We start from the raw sequence: 17,820 nt of genomic DNA, 5'->3' as shown, positions 1-17,820 counted from the left end.
ATGCCAGCGAAGTGAGCAAAATATTCAGTGGCATTAGAGAGCAGGAGTAAAGGGTTGGTGATATGAATTGAGATTGAACTATGGTTCATTTCAGAAAAAGGGAGTGACAGCTATAGCACACAATGGCCCCATAGCCAAAGGGCATATTTATAAACGAAAATTAATTTTGGGGTATTTTGTGGAAATATCGCAAAAGTAGAGGCCGCGTCCAGTACTCCAGTGAGTTAGATGTTAGCCGTTGGATCGAGTTGTGCTGCGTTGCGCTGCGCCGTCCATTCATCCCCCACGCCTTCGACCAATCCGCCGCCGCCTCGTCGGCGCTTCCACCGCTTCTCTCGCCGGAGAGATGGCCGCCGCCGCGACGCCCCCCTCCCTTCGTCTGCTTCAAGTGGCCATGGCCTTGCGGCGACCTCGAGCTTCCCTGGCTCTTCAAGTCCATCCGCACATTGGCGCAGGGCCGCCTCGTCGCCGGGGACCTCCCCTCCCCCTCGTCGGACGGAGGAGGCGGCGGTGGGGGTGAGGAGGAGGAGGAGGATCCCCGGGTTGGCGGCGGAGGTGGAGCAGCGGGCGCTGGCGGGCGGCAGGGACGCGGCCGTGCTGGAGTTCTACTCCCCGTGGCTCCGCCTGTGCGCGTCGCTGCAGGGGCTCGTGCGAGAGCTCGAGGACGGCGCCGGCGGGTGGACCGGCTTCGCGATCGCCGACGCCGAGGACGACCGGTGGCTCGCCGAGGTGAGGCGCCTCGCCTTCATTTCGTGCCAATTTAATTGCTCCGCATCTCATAAATTTTTGTGATGACTGATGAGGATTTGGGCGTTAGTTTAGAGCTAGAAGGGTGCCATCGCAATGATCGATTTAGTCAGCTTGGTTTCCTGATCCTAATTTTGAGCTTGAGATGATTTACTAGCGTGCATTGCTTGGTGAGAAATGTCGTTTTTGTAGGTTCTATGGTGAATTAGTGACGTTTGGTGGGTGGATTGGATGCCGTGTTCCATATTTCTGATTTAGAATGATCCTTCATAGCTTTGAATAATCAGTAGAGTTTGCTATCCGAGATTAACTCTATACTAATATGGTTGCATTTAAGTTATATGAATTGGGATTGTAAACTAGTAGCAATCATGATGTCTTCAGTGGTTAAGTAGTTTACTACCCTTAATTAATGTGTTAAGAGTAAATTATCTAACGGTGAAGATCAGAGGGGCTCCTTGCTGTAGATATTGGCAATGTAACTCCTGCCCTATGTCACGCCCGGAAATTCACTAATAATTTCCGAACTAATTTGTGCATAAAATCCTCGTCCAGGAATCAGCCGAGGTACACAAACTGACAATTTAATATACAAATCCATCATAATAATAACGTTACATACTTACAAAAGAAAAGAAAAACAGCAGCGGAACTAACGGTCTAGCGATGGCTTCAGCTCCACTCCCACAGGCAGCTCAACTGGGGTATAAGCCAAACGTCTTCTCCTTCGCAACATGTCTTCAACTGAGGTTGATTGATTATTGCAAGAATGAGCATATGACATACTCAACAAGCCACACAGCAAATATGCAAATGCATAAGGATACCAAAGGATGGCACAATATAGTCTCATTTGCGAAAGCAGCATTTAGCAAAGAGTTAAGAGTAGTAAAACAGTAGAGTAATTAATCAGAAATTTTAATCAACACTGAACAGCACACCCATGCTGCACAGGCCCAACCATCCTGAACAACCATATCCGGCTGTACAGATCTAACTCCAAACCAGGAGCTAAACAAATTATTACCAGTTATAGCATCAATAATTATTGTGAGAGGTGTGAGACTAATCACGAAAAACATTGCTCAACCCGTCCATAACCGCGGGCACGGCTATTCGAATAGTTTTACTCTGGCCAGAGGTGTACCACTGTACCCACGAGACACAGCCCCACAACATGTCACCATGTGCCTCAATACCACCACGGTACCTCGGAAAGGGGCTGTGACAGTACCCCTCGCACAACACAATCCACCACAGTGCACCGTTCCTGGATCATAATCACCCCCTTATAAACAAGGCATGGACTCCCCAGCGACCCCCGTGGGCTTATCTCCGCCACTTCTCAGTCTGGTGCTCCGCAATGAATCATGCTATACAAAAGGTAAAGCCGTTGCCCACGCTGGCTTGTGGTTGGCACGGTTAATGTTTCACAACAGTAGCTCGCGAACCGGTCCTTAATTGCTATGAGCACGACCTTCAAAACCATGTGCTCACAACCCACCATTAATCATATTTTAATTACCAATTTAATTAATTAATCAATCACGATTGACCATCGTGAACTATCATTAAGCCATCATTAAATAATAGTGAGTCATAAGTTATCCCAATAGTGTGCTAATGTTTCTAATCATGGCTAAGCAATCATATCTAATATCTAGCTGAACCAATATATAAAGCTCAACTAGTCAAGTTATAATAACCCAAGGTATCAAGGAATAAAGTAATCAAGAACGAAAGGGCTATAACAAACAATAGGTTAATTCCACCCAATGACATTCGAAAATAAATGCAATAGTTGAATAGAAACAATAGCTTTAAACGGGATCAACATGCTCAAAGGGTTGTTTGGGATCTGTGTGACTTGCCTTGCTAGCCTTGGAACTCTTCAAATTCTTCTCCTGCGAAAACGAACTCTCCGGAAACGTCGGAATCTAAACAGAAAAGAGCAAAAACACCAAAACAGCACATAAACAAGCATGAACAGTACATGTGGATATTTTTAACATGTAGATCTCAATTTTAGAAAAATTTAGAGACTTGAACCAACTAAATCCGAGCTAAGATGAATTAGTTACGAATTTTTAAAGATTAAATCGGATTAAAACACTTATATGGGTTTTAATTGAAATATGACGCAATAATGAATTATTTTTGAAAAGGAAAAGGGAATTATTGCGTCAGCGGCTAGGTTCGCGGTGGACCGGGTGCACGGCGGCGGCTCACAGAAACGAACGGCCGAGATCGATCCTATCCACAACGGACGGCCAAGATCGACCGGTCCACGGCCGGACCACGGGAGACGACGACGATGACGTCAGCGGTGACGTCACCACCGGCGGCGGCTCGGGCGTGCAAGCTCGCCGGCGAACAACGGCGCGGCAGTGCGAACGGAGAGCACCAAAATGATGCGAGCGACGCGGCGAACTCACTGATGACCAAAACAGCGGCGGAAGATGACCGGACGACGTCGGCGACGAGGAAGAAGCGGCGGCGCTCTTCGGCTCGACGATGGCGACGGTGTTCCGGCGGTCGACAGCGACGGCGGAGGGGCGGACGAGGACGGCGACGCGACGGCGACCACGACGGCGACCTTCCCGAGCAGCGATGACGACTGGAGCGACGGCGGCGCACGGCTGGAGCTGCGGCGGCGACGGCAGCGCGAGGTCTCACGGGGCTAGGGCTCTACGGGCGACGGCGGACGAAGACGAGGGTGGCGGCGGGTAGCGGCGGGCTTGGGGGTCCTTTTATAGGGGTTGGAAGGCGGCGACGAAGGCCCACGGCGACCGGCGACGAGAAGGAAAGATTAGGGTTCGGAGGAGAGAGACGAATCCGATTCGAGATCGAATCCACGGATTTCCAAACCGAATTAGGCGATGATTCCATAAGAGAAAAGATAGAGGGGATCCCGGGGATCATTTCCCCTCTATTAATTCCATCGGAAACGGAAAGGGGCGGCCGGATTTGGAAGGAGACGGCGGCGCGGCTCGGCTAGGGTTCCGGCCGGGCGACGGCGCGAGGAGGAAGACAAGTCCGATAGGTGGGACCCACCTGTCAGCGGCCGAGCGCGCGCGCGCGGGCGGCTGCGGGCTGACTGGGCCGGCTTGGGCCGGGGAGAGAGAGAGAGAAGGTTTTGGGCCGACTTTCGGCCCAAAGCCAAAAGAAGACTTTTAAAAACCTTTTTCAATTTAAATTATTCATGAAATGCAATTCCATTTATTAAAAATACTTTCTTGGCTCAAATAAATCCCAGAAAAATCTAGGAACTAAAGATTCAAGAGAAGTATTTAACAAAATTTTATCTAGCCCAATTTTATATTGAGATTTAGCAAATTAAAATTAGATCTTCTCTTTTAGGCTTTTAAGATCATTTCTAATAATTCCTTTTAAACAACAATTTATAATTTAAGGATTTTTGAACAAGAAAAGCTCTTAACAATTATAATTAGATCATTAATGATCAAATAATTACCGATGTGTTCTTTGTATCATTTAGGAATTGAGCTCCGAAAAAATCCGAGAAAATTTCAGAGAGTACACTTAATCATGGAAAATTTAATAAAAATTAATTCTATCCATGCTTTAAATTTAGGAAATTTTATTTCCCACATTTAACTTCACTTGCAAATTAATGAACATTTAATATAAATTCTAATAATAATTTATAAATCCTGAAACAAAAATCAGGATGTGACACCCTACAACCAACAATTGATTGTGTACTTTGGGATCATGGAAATCTGATGTTTATACTGATCTATAGACTAATGTGTTGATCATCCTGTGGACTTGGTTCCCTGTTATTAGTTGTCTTGGTGAAGATTCCTAACTAGTGCTATGGGTTAAAATGGACCTTTAGTTCCTCACAGAAGAAAAGGGAGCTCAGTTAAATCACTAGGCATCAACTTTGGGTTTTGACAGTAACAGTGAGTTTGTACGCTCGTTGGAATTCTCTTGAAAATTGTCAAGTATGGATGATTTCTCAGTGTTTCATGTGGACTAAATATTTAAAAGTGTTGCTAAACTTTCAGTCTGTCATGTTAGTTTGATGAACCATAGTTTTCTATATTTTTGGATACTTTGGTTAAGAAGGTTCCATAGCCATAAGATGTTATAATATTTACTGAACCGAGTTTCAGCATATGACCTTGTTCTTCTTTTTGTATATGTGGATAGAACATCACAGCATACTCCATGAAATGTATTACTCCCCATGTAAACTAGGGAGTGTCTAGGAGAGACATCGCTATTGGTTCTTCTCTGAAAGTGTCGGGACTTGTCATTTTTAGTTTTCTTTTAAGAACCTGAAAATTGAAGTATAAATTTTCCAAACACAGATGCAAAGAATATCTTAGGCTCAGATAATATAAATGTTCTTTTTGCACTGAAATTAATGTAAACAACGAAAGTATTGTGATATCAGATTTCCTCTGGACAACTAGAAATAGTAAAAAATTGTAGTAATTATACACATAATCTGCTGTTTCATCTCCTTGCTACCCCTTTCTGCTTCTTGTCAACACTCAACACATCATGATTGGGCACATGATGAACTACTTATCTATAGTTTTTGTAGTATCCATTGTTCTGTTTGTACTTCATTTTTATACTTTGTAATTTCCCCCTTTTTTTTTACTCTCCTAACCTTTTTTTCTATTTTGTTTGACTACCCAACAATTAAAACTGTTCTTCTATGTTGTAGTGATATCCTGATAGTTATCTTCTCAAATTCTTTTGGGATATTTTGCATTTCCTACTTGAGCCATGCTTACTGACCCATGGTTGGTTATGGTGTCATGTTGTACTTGGCCCTGTTACTAAACTATTGTAGCTAGTATCTAGTATCTAGTATCTACTAGCCTACTAGTGAATTACACTCCAGTTAGGATGGCAGTTTGACTATTGCTTGCTTCCAATCTTGTTATATCTTTATAAATGGTTCTAATAAGAAAACCTCTTAAACTATAGCTAGCATCATGTCAACCATTGTGTGAGCAGTGTTGGGGCAGGGGTGTCGCAGCTCATTGGGTTAGTGCAGCAGGAAGTGTTAAGCCAGAGCCGCTGGAGATGGGAGGAGGAAGGCAGGGTGCGGGCGAGGCGCAAAGGAGATGCTCATTGGTGGGGAGAATGGGAGGAACTCAGATCAAGTGGTCATGGAAGGAAAGGTGAAGAAAGAAGCGTCACTATCGAGTTCTCATCTATATAAAGGACATCAGGTCCCTATTCTAGAACGTCTATTCCGGAGCAGAGGAGAGCGAGTACTTGTAGCTGATTACACATAACACCTTAAACACCGTTCAGGGCTGTAAAGGCTGGGTGCTGATTGACTTGATGGTGAACACATGGTGGAGGATGTGCGTCCCCAACAACTCCAGCCTCCAGTTTTTCAACATTGTCGATCACGCCAAGACAGCCATTGATGCAAGGTAATTGCCACTTGGTAGTCTCACTGCTTGAAAATTATTCCTGCTCATTATTATAACTCCGGTATGCATGCATATATCCGCTGCTTCGCTAGCTAAATGCTTGGTTGAAGCTGTCCTCCTGCACAAATCATTCCTTTTGTCTGAAGACCTGGCTTCCCCATCGATCAAGGCATGCAGCTTGCTAAATCGTGGACTCAGTTATATTAACTTCTGAACTATACTTGCTTCTCCATCATAAAAAAAACGGAGAGAAACCACATGGACCAACCAAAAGCACGATAACATACGACTGAAAACAACGTCTGTTTTTCCTTGATCATGCATACTGCTAGCAGTGCAATCGGAAGGTGCAAACAGATTGCAGATCATGCATAAGTAATCTGCATAAAACTTTGCTTCCCCCATTTACCCAGTTCATCGTTGAGTTTCAGAATCCAGTCAAGCATGCTGCATAATATTTCCTTTTTCAGGAATAAGAAAACTGTATAATGTAGCACACATTATATTAATTAGAAGTCAAATGTGTAAACAAATATTATACTTATTATTACACAAAAATGTCCATGAATGCATATGGTGTTTGACAAATGAAAACCACACAAATGCAAATCCGAGCAGAGACACGACCATTTTAGCTCAATTAGAGGCACAAGGCACTTATGCATAGCAAGTAACCGGACACACTCAGTTGAAACACATGGAGTGTTAGAAACAAACCAAACAAACAAACTTGCTCTGAACTTGATGATGAAGAACTCGAACATGAAGAGATTTTTTGGTGCTGTCAAGTGGCAGCATTTTCTCGATTATATTGAAACTTAAATAGACAAGACGCAAATGAAATTGTGGCCTTCAAGCCACTACGTACGCCACGCCCGTCCACTTCGTGCGCCATCCCGCACGTCAGGGCGTGCCGCACCAATGACACAGCTAACTTGCTCGCTGAATCGTGTGTCATCCCACACGCCAGTGCATGTTGTGCCAACTAGCTAAGGACTTGCTCCGGCTTGAACAATCAAGACTTGAGCTTACACTGACTCGAACTAGGAAATAGACCAAAACAGAGTAAGGAAGAAAAAAACAGGGTACAACAAGAATTATTACATCATGCAGAACATAAAGACACGCTCACGCACAGCAGAAAGAAATAAACAGACAAGCAGCAGATGGCAATCCACACTAGCACACACAAACCACACCATGGGATCAAAGGAGATATGCTCCGCTGGCGACAAACCTGTTTCTTCCAGCAGAATGGGGATGTTGCAGCATTGTCTTCATCCTCTTGTTCATCTCCGTTTTGCCTGGTCTTGAGTTCATGGTTCATTACATTTAAGAATTATCCTTTTATTGTTTTCAACGGCTTCTTTCAACTCATTCGGGACATGGCTGTTGTTCAACTCAAGCTCTTTGAATTTCGGAAGCACATCAACTCCAGAGACAGACTCTATGCTGGTGGAAGATAAAACCATTTTCTCGAGCTCACAGGCTGATCCATCCTCAAAAGTGATATTAGTCAAGTTAAAGCCCTCAATAAGTAGGTACTTGAGACATTTGAAATTTTCTTCCTTGAAGATGAGCTCACTCACTATGCATGAAATGTGTTGGAGCCTAACACACTGTAACTTGGGTAGCTTGGCGAGGACCTCCAGATCATCTTGGTTCAGTGGTGTGCTACTTAGAGTTACCTTGGCAAGCTTGTTATTATCACTTTTGATCAACAATGGAAAAAGATGCCTGGCTCCACTGATGCTTAGACTCTCAAGTTTCTTGGGATGGGGAAGGTCAGAGCCAATATGATCTGGTAACTCTGGGTTTGAAGGAGTATCCTTGTGTGTGGTTGTGGAAATAGTGATTGTCAGAGAACGGATGCACTCATGTAGGTTGCTGATTGCTTTAAGCAAATTCCCAAGGTGACCTCTCTTATCATCAACAACCACACCTAGCTTCCTTAGCTGCCATAGCTTTCCAGTATCTTCCAAATCATCACGGCGTTGGGCCTTGACATTAGATAGTACCTCTATGTTTACCATCTTGTCTATCCTGTGAGGAATCTGAACGCTAGTGCCAGAATTTCTTGGACTTGAATCAATGTGACCAGCAAGTAGACGCTTTAGCTTCAAGAGCAGAACATTAACCGTTGCATTTGCAGGCACCTTAGTTTCTCGGATATCCAATACCTCTAGCTCACGGAGGCAGTTGATTTCACTGGGCAGTTGGGTAATTTCTGTTTTCTTTAGGCTCAGATACTTGAGCAGTAACATCTTGCTGCAGATGTCCTTGAGGTACCGCTGGTTCTTAACACCAAAGCACTGAGAACCTTCTAGATCTAGCACCTTTAGTAGGGATACTCGAGATGATCGTGAGAGGCTTTGGAAGAATGTGTGAATTCCATCAGAGCTGCGGAGTCGAAGATCATTGAAAATGGAGAAGTGGCGAGCCAAATGATGTGATAGGCGTGTCTCCACAATATGTTGTTTTCTGGCAATTGTGGTAATGAACCCATGAACTGGATCATTTACCACACAGCTCTTCACCTTTCCTGTGCCACCAATATCAACAGGACAAACAAGATACCGATGGATGAGGGCATCAAATCTTTGCCTGATGCACAGAACTGGACCAATCTTCCTTGAGTGTCAAACCTTCTGCAACCCATTGTCCAATCAAGGTTGAACTCCTCCCATCTGGATCCATCCATCATATCATCAAATTTTAGGATAATGAGGGGGCACTCATTCGGTAAGTCATGTTTGATCTTGTACTCGATCAAGTGATGTTTGATCTTGTCCATAATCCCTTTGATTTTCAGCTGTTTTTTAAATTCCTGCTTGATTTCGTCAATCTTCTGCTCTATTTCTGTAAAATAAGCCTCTCCATTGTGATCCATTACACCTGCATGTTCACCTGTTGCTTGATTCTTATCAGGTGGAACATCAGGTTCACATGTTGCTTGATTCTTATCAGGTTTGCCTCCCCGCAACTCGTCGTGCTCTCCACCCTGCGGAGCGCTCTTCGCCAAGTGCGCCAAAAAGCTGTTCATGCTCTTCATCTCCTCCTTGATGAACTGCACGTCGTCCCGGACGCCACCGAGAAGAGCCGCCTCGTTGCGGATGATCGCCAGCAGTGAGCTCACGGCGCCAGACGCGAGCTCAGTCATGGCCCCCCTTTTTTTTTTTAACTAGGGAATGAAAGCCCAAGCTGAAACTAAACAAAGGACAAAAAAAAGACCGAAACCGAAATTACGATCAAACAGGACCTATGTCCAGAAGTGACCCAGCAAAGCTATCCTCAACACAAACGTGATCAAGCCAGCAGAAAGAAGTGACTGCTGAAGCCCAAAACTCTCCAGATGACCAAGGTTTCCATCAAGCTTCTATTCTTCTGGTGCCAGCCCTCCATCCAAATCTTGAGCTTCTAGTCTTCTGGTGATAGCTCTCCATCCAAATCTTGAGATGTATTTCACTTGCCACCTGCCTTGTAAATGGCCCCCAACTGATGGCTTCAATTATTGGTCTTGCTGCCTCGCGGGGGAAGGCTAACTCGCTGGGGTGGTGCCGTATGGTGGTGGGATGTGAATATATACTGCCAGCCTCTGATTTTCGCAATTAATTATCGGAAAAGCTAGATACCGGTATCCCGTTTCTAGCACCTGCGACGGTATCGTCTTCCTCCTCATTCCCTAGAGCACGAGCGCATGCATGCGGCTGTGGAGCAGCGTTGGGGCAGCGGAGGAAGAAGGGAGAGAAGGGAGCTCGTTGGAGAAGGCCCATGCTGCCTCGCCTCGCTGCTCCATCGGGGAGCACACCACCGGAGAAGATATGCAGCGATGCGGGTGATGAGTTCCGGCGTGATGGTAGAGGACGCGACTGCCGACGACGAGCTCCGACGTGGGGCGTTGACGACGGAGGACGCGGCCGCCGGCGACGAGCCTGGCGTGGGGTGTGGATGACGGAGGAGCGGCCGCCGGGGACAAGCTCCATTGTGGTGTGGACTGTCGAGGATGCGACCGCCGCCGACGAGCTCAGGCGTGGGACGTGGACGATGGGACCACTAGTGACGACACTTTGGTGCCTGGCTCCTGATATCTCGCAAGTATCATCTAATACGTGGTAGGAATCGCCTGATGCCTGACAGGTATCACCTGATATGTGATAGGAATCGCCTGATACCGGTTAGGTATTAAGACATGATACCTCAGAGGTACCAAGACATGATATCTAACTGGTATCATCCCGTCCCAATCAGATTCTGTTGTATAGCAGCCCTCGATTAATTATGTGACTTAAAACAATGGAATGAGTTATGGTAGTCGCCGTTCACGTGGGAATTTTTTTTATTGTTTAGACTTATTTTTTGATTTTATTAATAGACCTTTCAAAAAATATTTTCGAGAACTAAACCTTTTGGCCACAGCGTTGTCCTGCCACGCCAGCCACGGTGACGTGGCAAGAGGCTGGCATGATAGTATAGCACTGCCATGACAGTTGCACGTGGCGTGGGCGAAAAGGTTTAGATCTGAAAATACTTTTTAAAAAGGTCTATTAATAAAATTAAAAAATAAAAATGTCTAAAAAATTAAAAAAAAAATCTTCACACGGTGCGGTCGCTCTCACAAATGAAATGCTTCTCTCTCCTGTGTATATATAAAGCCATTTGTTAGTATTGATTGACCTCTTACAGGTCCTACAAAATTCCTATAAAATGTGGTGGAAGTATATGATGAGGTTCAACCGTTGAAGTACTCAACATCGTCGTGAAAATTCCTATAAATTACAATAAAATTCTGATAAACGAAAGTTACCGCTTATACTCATTTTTTTCATGCACTGCTTCAGTTTTTTACGCGTTCAGTAGCTGCGCACTTTAATACAAATTTTTCTCTAGAGATCCAACATATAAATCTCACAAATACAAACTTTTCTCTTTCACATCGACATCAATCCAATGATGAACCTAAAAAATATCAACTAAACTCACATGGTCGGCGACACTCCTCCAAGACCTCCACGATGTCAGTACGACGAACTCGGTGGCACCAGATCCATCGGTGCCTGTCGCGGATCTACCGGCCACCGCACATGTGCTACAGGAGCCACCGTCCTCACTGCATCATCCGAGCTACTGTCGTCACCGCACTGCCATGGGCTAGATCTGGCAATCCCTAGCTCGGGGCCAATTTGATCTAGCTCCCACCTTACTGTCCACTACTCCCTCGTCCTCGCCCACAACATCGGCCATTGCCCCCTTGTCCTTCTCGCCCATCACCGCCGCCTGATGTCATCCTCCCCATCACACAGCCACCTACTCGATCAGGATCTTAGGAGGGAGACAGATATACACACAGAGGGAGGAGATTGACCACTACCTCCTCCCCACCACATGCACCACCACCGCCCCTTCGTCCTCTTCCACACAACATTGGCCACTACCGCTCTGGCGGAGGGGGGGTAGTGATGACGACGGTGTGCAAGAGGGAAGGAGGCGATGGTAGGAGAGGAGAGGTATGGCAGCGGTGGTGTGGAGAGAATAGGGGTGGTGGTAGCATTGGGACTAAGGTTTGGATGGGTTGGTTGGGATTAATTAAGTGTTATATTTACATAAATGACCGGTAAATCTCAGCTCTCCGATTTGTATCTAACGGTATATGCACATTTGGGTATATTTAGGCATTAAATGATTTCAAACAAAAATATTGTCAACTAAGAAGCTATAGATCTCATCAAGATCTAAAATTTTTATAGATATTCTCTCCATTCGAAGTTATTTGAAATTTTTTTAAAAATAAACTACTCCAATAAATTTGAGAATTTCTAATACATATCCAAGCATGTAAACGTTCTCAAATGAAAAAAGTGTCATCATCTCTTCATTCTCTTCAATTTTTATGTAAAGTTTGTCATAACCAATTTCATATGAAAAAGCAATTCGAGTATCACTAATGTCTACACAACTTTAAGTAATAATGTTGGTTCATGGCTTAAACCTACAGGTAGGGATGGAATTGGTACATATACTTTCCATCTGTCCGGATGTTTTTTGGGAAACATATATATAGGTCTCTGTCCGGATGTTTTTTGGGAACCATATAGGTTCAGTTGAACACAGTTCCGCATATTTTTGGATTCAAAAACGAATTTGTTTTTTTTTTTGGAAACAAAAACAAACACAATAAGGACACTATCCGTTGGAATCAGAAAACAGTTGGAAATTATCTGGATTTTTTTCGATATCCGTAGACAAGGATCAATTTTTTTGAAAAAACATGTATATATACGTAACTTTTTCATACAAAGTCAGATGATGATAAACTTTATATCAAAATTGTATAGCTAGACGGGATCTACAACTTTGTTGCTGAAAATTTTATTATTTGAGATCATTTAGGGGGTCTAGATATTCATTACAAAATACCATATTTGTTTTTACAAAATCTCATATCTACAATTCAAACAACATCAAATGGAGACGTGCTCCATTTTATGAGTTTCGAAGATGTGAAATAAAATAGATAGCATCTTCAATCTACACAACAAAAACTTGATAAGTGATATTGTAAGTAATCTATGCATGAAGTAAGAGGTCTTGGGACTAGGAAGTGTATAATCATATTTACACACGAGTCTCTTAGGGGAACAACTATGAAAATAAATTTTCACATATGATTGTGAGACTACATACAAAATTGACAATATAAATTTTGAAGATGTTGATATCTTATTTCATAAAAATAACAAGCGATATCTCTTACTTGATTAAGGAAGCTCAATTTGAGGGGTTTTATTTTCTAGTAAATATTTGTTACCATATTCACTTTGAGTCTGTATTCGATAATATTCTATTCCATTTCCGTATCCGGGTTCGATTCAGATACACCCCCCCCGCCCCCCCCCCCAAAAAAAATGAAAACGAATATAGTAGAGCTAGTTTCCATCCGTTTTCATCCCTACTGATAGGTTCTAGGACTTTTGGGTGGGATTGGGTGCGAAAAAGCATATAACCGATAGTGTTGCTCTGTTACTGTTGGTTCACAGATAGGGCCACCGGCCACCCCTCTAGAGCAGGGTTCACTATATCGGTTTAGGGTTTTCTATCGGGGGTCACCGAAATCCCGAAATTTCGGTCCAAAATTTTGAATAAATTTAGTTGAATTTGAACAAATATTATCCAAATTCATGAAAAAAAATTCAAAAATTTCGACCGAATTAATATCGTATCGGGGGTCACTGAAATGACCGAAATTTCCAACCCTGCTCTAGAGCTGGTGCAGATTGAGGTGGTGATGGTGGATATGGAGCTCGACGGCGATGGCCTCATCGTCTGTGGCACTTTACCAGGTCCTTTTCCCCCTCTCTCTTTCTCCTACATGCTCTAACAGTGCCACTCGTTTCTCATACGGAGACGGAGATTTTCCTAGGGGTATGCTAGTTGCCTATGTGGAGAGGAATCTCCTAGGTGACAGGTTGGGGCTGAATATCACCTAGGTGTAATGTGAATGGTCTGAGATATTTCAAGATCAAATACCAATCATTTGTGGAAGTGGTGATGAATCACCGTCTTTCCTCAATCACGCAACGAGCAAATCCAAATGAACTAGTGCCGAGTAGTGGAAGGAGGGGGAGCCTGGGGCCATTAATGGAGCTGTGCAAACTTCTCTCATAGAATATCACAAGGTAACATGGAAGCCATGCTCATCTATCTATCTATCTTTTACTAGCAAAATACCTGTGCGTTGAAGCAAGCTCCAATTATATTATATGAGCTAACTAAAACTAATTCATCACCTCTCAAGCTCTGATTAATGATGATAGGATAAATATTGTGTTGTACAGTGTATGAAACAAATAGAGCTTCTCACTCTAGTACATTGTTGGTCAACAATGATGGATCCACAAGATAGATGGTGGTCCCCACTTGTCAAATAGATGGATGTGGCAGAACCACCACCACCACTAGCATCTTTTTAGATGGTATAGATATCATTAAGAAAACTCGATAGAAATCCATCACACTCTAGAGGCTAGAAAATTTTACATTAACGGATAAAAAGAAAAATAAGAGTTACAGTAGAATACAATTTAGAAATAACCGAAATTCATAGAAAAAAAGGAAGAGTCCAACAAAACAAAAGATTAATTAATTTTTTTTGGGAAAATGAGGTCTTTTAAAAGAATAATGAGAGTTTTTAGTAGAAATACAATTTATGAATAACTAAAATTGAGAATAAAAAAATAAAATCGTAAATTGGAATTTTAGTATGAAGAAAAAGAATTCATGTAGAATTACAATTTATAAATTACTACAATTCAGAATAAAAGCTATGGAACATTAGAAGAAGAGACCATCTAGAACACAAGACAACATTACAAAATTACATACAAAATTTATGTAATCATGCAGCATCATCTAATTCATTGAATTCTAGGAATCAACATCCAATCATCTACATTCATATTATTTTACACAATATATTTAACATATATATATAGATATATATATATATATATATATATATATATATATATATATATATATATATATATATATATATATATATATATATATCCATCATTTTTATAATACTTAACATATATTTATCCATATAATCAAAGTGCGGGATATCATATTTCATCTGCAATCTCATACAGGGTCTACTAAATTTATTTATCTCTTAACATAGTTTGACAATTCAGTTTTATTTGTTTTTTAGATAATGGAGTAGAGCATCCTGGCCGCTCAAAGAGCTACAGCCAATTATTACAATCTCACACTCAAAATGAGTGAAGTTCAAAGAAACTTAAAAGATGAAACCAACCATCAAAAAGAAACAACCTAAAGACTGCCAACCCAAGATAAAGAGTACACAATTATTGAATTCTGTTTGTGAACCTCCATCCAAAATTGACAAAAAGTTGCATAACCGTTGTCTCAAGAATACGGCATGCAGCCTTTAAAAGCTCACTATCTTCCTCACACTTTTGTAGTTGTGCCCAAGACCGGAGCAAATGTGTTGCCCTGAAAACTACCTGCATATATGAAATAGACGGTGACTTGTCAAAAATGACATCATTCCTACTCAACCATAGAGCCCAACATATAGCAGATACTCCTATGAGAACAAGTTTTCTTCTTTTTTTTTTGTCCACCCCCAAAAGCCAATTATCAAAAATATGAGATATACCATGAGGAAGGTAAAGACCAAAAGAAAACTGAACTGCTCTCCACAAGTTTTATTTGTTGTTAATAACTAATATAATTTTTACTTTTAGCTCGATTATTAAAAAAATATTTAAAGTTACTTAGTAATATCCGTAGCAAAGCGCGAAAAATCACCTATTTAATCTATTATTCGTGCAGTGACGCGCCCTCGCCGTGCGAGATCGCGTGATGTCACACACTCTTCGTGTGGTCTCGCTCTATCTTTGTGGGACAATAGTATATCGTGGTTCGACAGTGCGAAATCAAGATGAAATCTTAAAACCAACGCACGATAGTGACAACGGCACGATGACTCAGTGGTGAGAGACCAACGTTAGTGACGAAATCGTTAACGCCCGATAGTGACAAAAGCGTGATGAGTCAGCGCTGAGACCGGTCAGTATCGCTGGACATGGCCTCGGTCTAGTTGGTTGGCCGATCGAGCGAGATGGCCGGAATGGACACTAATGACGTAATTAATCATACTGATTATAATTAATTAATTAGTAATGGTATTAATTAAAGAAATAATAATAATAATTAATTAAGTGCTAATGACGCTAATCATATCTTAAGTTATAATCCACTAATTTTAAACCTCAACATACAAACATATCACCTCATAATGCACTAGCAATAATTACATATAAATTTATGTAAGCATGCAACATCATCTATATTTCATTGAGGGCTTGTTCACTTTGCTACTATTTTTAACCTTATCAAGTTTTGGCATTGCCAAACTTTGGTAAGGTTGCCAAAATTTTGGTAAGATTGTCAAATTTTGGCAAAGATTTCATATGTAGTTACTAAAATTTAGCAACAAACTAAATGTAGCCACTTTTTTGGTAACTTTGCCAAAACTTGATAAGGTTGAAAATGGTAGCAAAGTGAACAAGCCCCGAATCCTATATACATATACAAGTCATCCCCACTAATTCTATTTTCCTGCTCTCTCGCTTTGCCACATCAACTTAATTGTTTTGGACCATTAGATTGTAATTGTGTGGTTTGATCAGTGTTTAACGTCATGTCCCTAGGCTTCTAGTGGACGGGCCTGTAATGAAGCCCATTGAAGTCCACCACACCAGTCCAGCCATCATGTAAAACAGATCGTTCTTTTCCCGTAGTCATCAACTAGAACAGCAGGAAAAGAAAACGTCGTGATCGTTATCGCTCCCCCAAATCATTGAGATTCCACGGCGTGATGCCTTCATGCCTTCTTCATGTATGGCAAACCAGGAAACCGTCATCTACGTTTCATGGCTGTCATGACACCCACCTTTAAATCATAGTGTTGCGTCGTTATATTATAGGTGACCTTCACGGCGGGTGGCTTTCGGTTCCTCTCCGATTCATCCGGTGGCTTCGTTTAGATGTAGCTTCCATCAACATCATATATTGGCTGGCCTCCCCCTTTTGCTAGGTGGAGTAACTCATTGTGGCAGCACACTAGCAAATCTTCTCTTTTGATTTAAGAAAAATGGCAGATTGGCCGATCTTCGTCTTGGTTTGGGATTATTATAGCAAATGGCCACTACTAATTGGTCCTTCAGCGACATCGTTCCATTGCAAACACCAGCTGATCAAGATTCGTTTTCGTGTTTCTGCGCGGTCTCAACTTTTCGTTTTCTGTCCTCATCAATCTTCAAGTTGGATAAGGTGCATTCTTCTCTTCCCTCATTCTTTTATGTTGAGTTAATTGGCTTAACAAATTAAAACAAAAGGTTTTTTTTTGTTTAGTTCACTTGTTTTCTATCCTCATCAATCTTCAAGTTGGATAAGGTACATTCTTCTCTTCCCTCATTCTTTCATGTTGAGTTAATTGGCTTACCAAATTAAAACAAAAGGTTTTTTTTTTTGTTGAGTTCACTGGGTGTGCTTTCAGTCTGCCTGTCTATTGGTGACACCATGTATCACTTATTTTATCCTTTATGAAATTTTATGTTACATTCCCCCTCCTTTCATATTGGAGTAGATCATATTAAGCGTGCCAATACATTATATGCTTCACCAATTGGGAATGTAAATCTGATCACTAATATGTACCTTCATATTTCACTTATGTTATGATTCAGAAGAGAATTCAGTTTTCCTCTTCAATTAAAGTGATTATTTTAGAAATTTCAAGGTTGTATCCGTAACTTAGTTTCTTTCTTATTGCAGTATTATTTATTTCAGTCAAATAATGTAACCCATCTCCATCAATCAACCATATATATCAAGCTGAAAAGAATATTACAGGTGGTCATTTATAGCTAGGTGCAACAAACAAGTTTATGATCATTACACATTTTCAGACCTTTTATATCCGACAGTAATACTCGAAACTTTCATGATCTCTCAGTGAATTTCTACTTATTGAGTTATTATTTCCAAAATTTGTTGTCATGAAATTCTTTTTCCTATAGTTGATCAAATAAGATAAAATAAAAAATCCTAAAAA

The 17,820-nt window shown here is 41.8% G+C and overlaps 1 long non-coding RNA gene and 2 pseudogenes across 2 annotated transcripts; 2 read left to right on the top strand and 1 right to left on the bottom strand.

Annotated features, from left to right (window-relative positions):
- LOC9270199 (uncharacterized) lies at window positions 1–9,784 on the top strand (annotated as a pseudogene). Its single transcript, XR_001541565.3, has 5 exons — window positions 1–11; window positions 200–729; window positions 5,719–5,915; window positions 6,052–6,176; window positions 9,144–9,784. The product of XR_001541565.3 is annotated as an uncharacterized protein (transcript).
- On the bottom strand, window positions 6,880–9,148 carry LOC9272653 (disease resistance protein PIK6-NP-like; annotated as a pseudogene).
- Window positions 9,785–16,465: 6,681 nt separating the features above from the next.
- On the top strand, window positions 16,466–17,498 carry LOC136353896 (uncharacterized). Its single transcript, XR_010737407.1, has 2 exons — window positions 16,466–17,036; window positions 17,118–17,498. It is a non-coding gene; the product is annotated as an uncharacterized lncRNA (long non-coding RNA).
- Window positions 17,499–17,820: the final 322 nt, after the last annotated feature.

The sequence above is a fragment of the Oryza sativa genome, chromosome 11 (genome assembly GCF_034140825.1).
Source record: "Oryza sativa Japonica Group chromosome 11, ASM3414082v1".
Taxonomy (NCBI): Eukaryota; Viridiplantae; Streptophyta; class Magnoliopsida; order Poales; family Poaceae; genus Oryza; species Oryza sativa.
The sequence above is the reverse complement of the archived record's forward strand: the minus strand, read 5'-3'. Positions and strand labels throughout refer to the sequence as shown.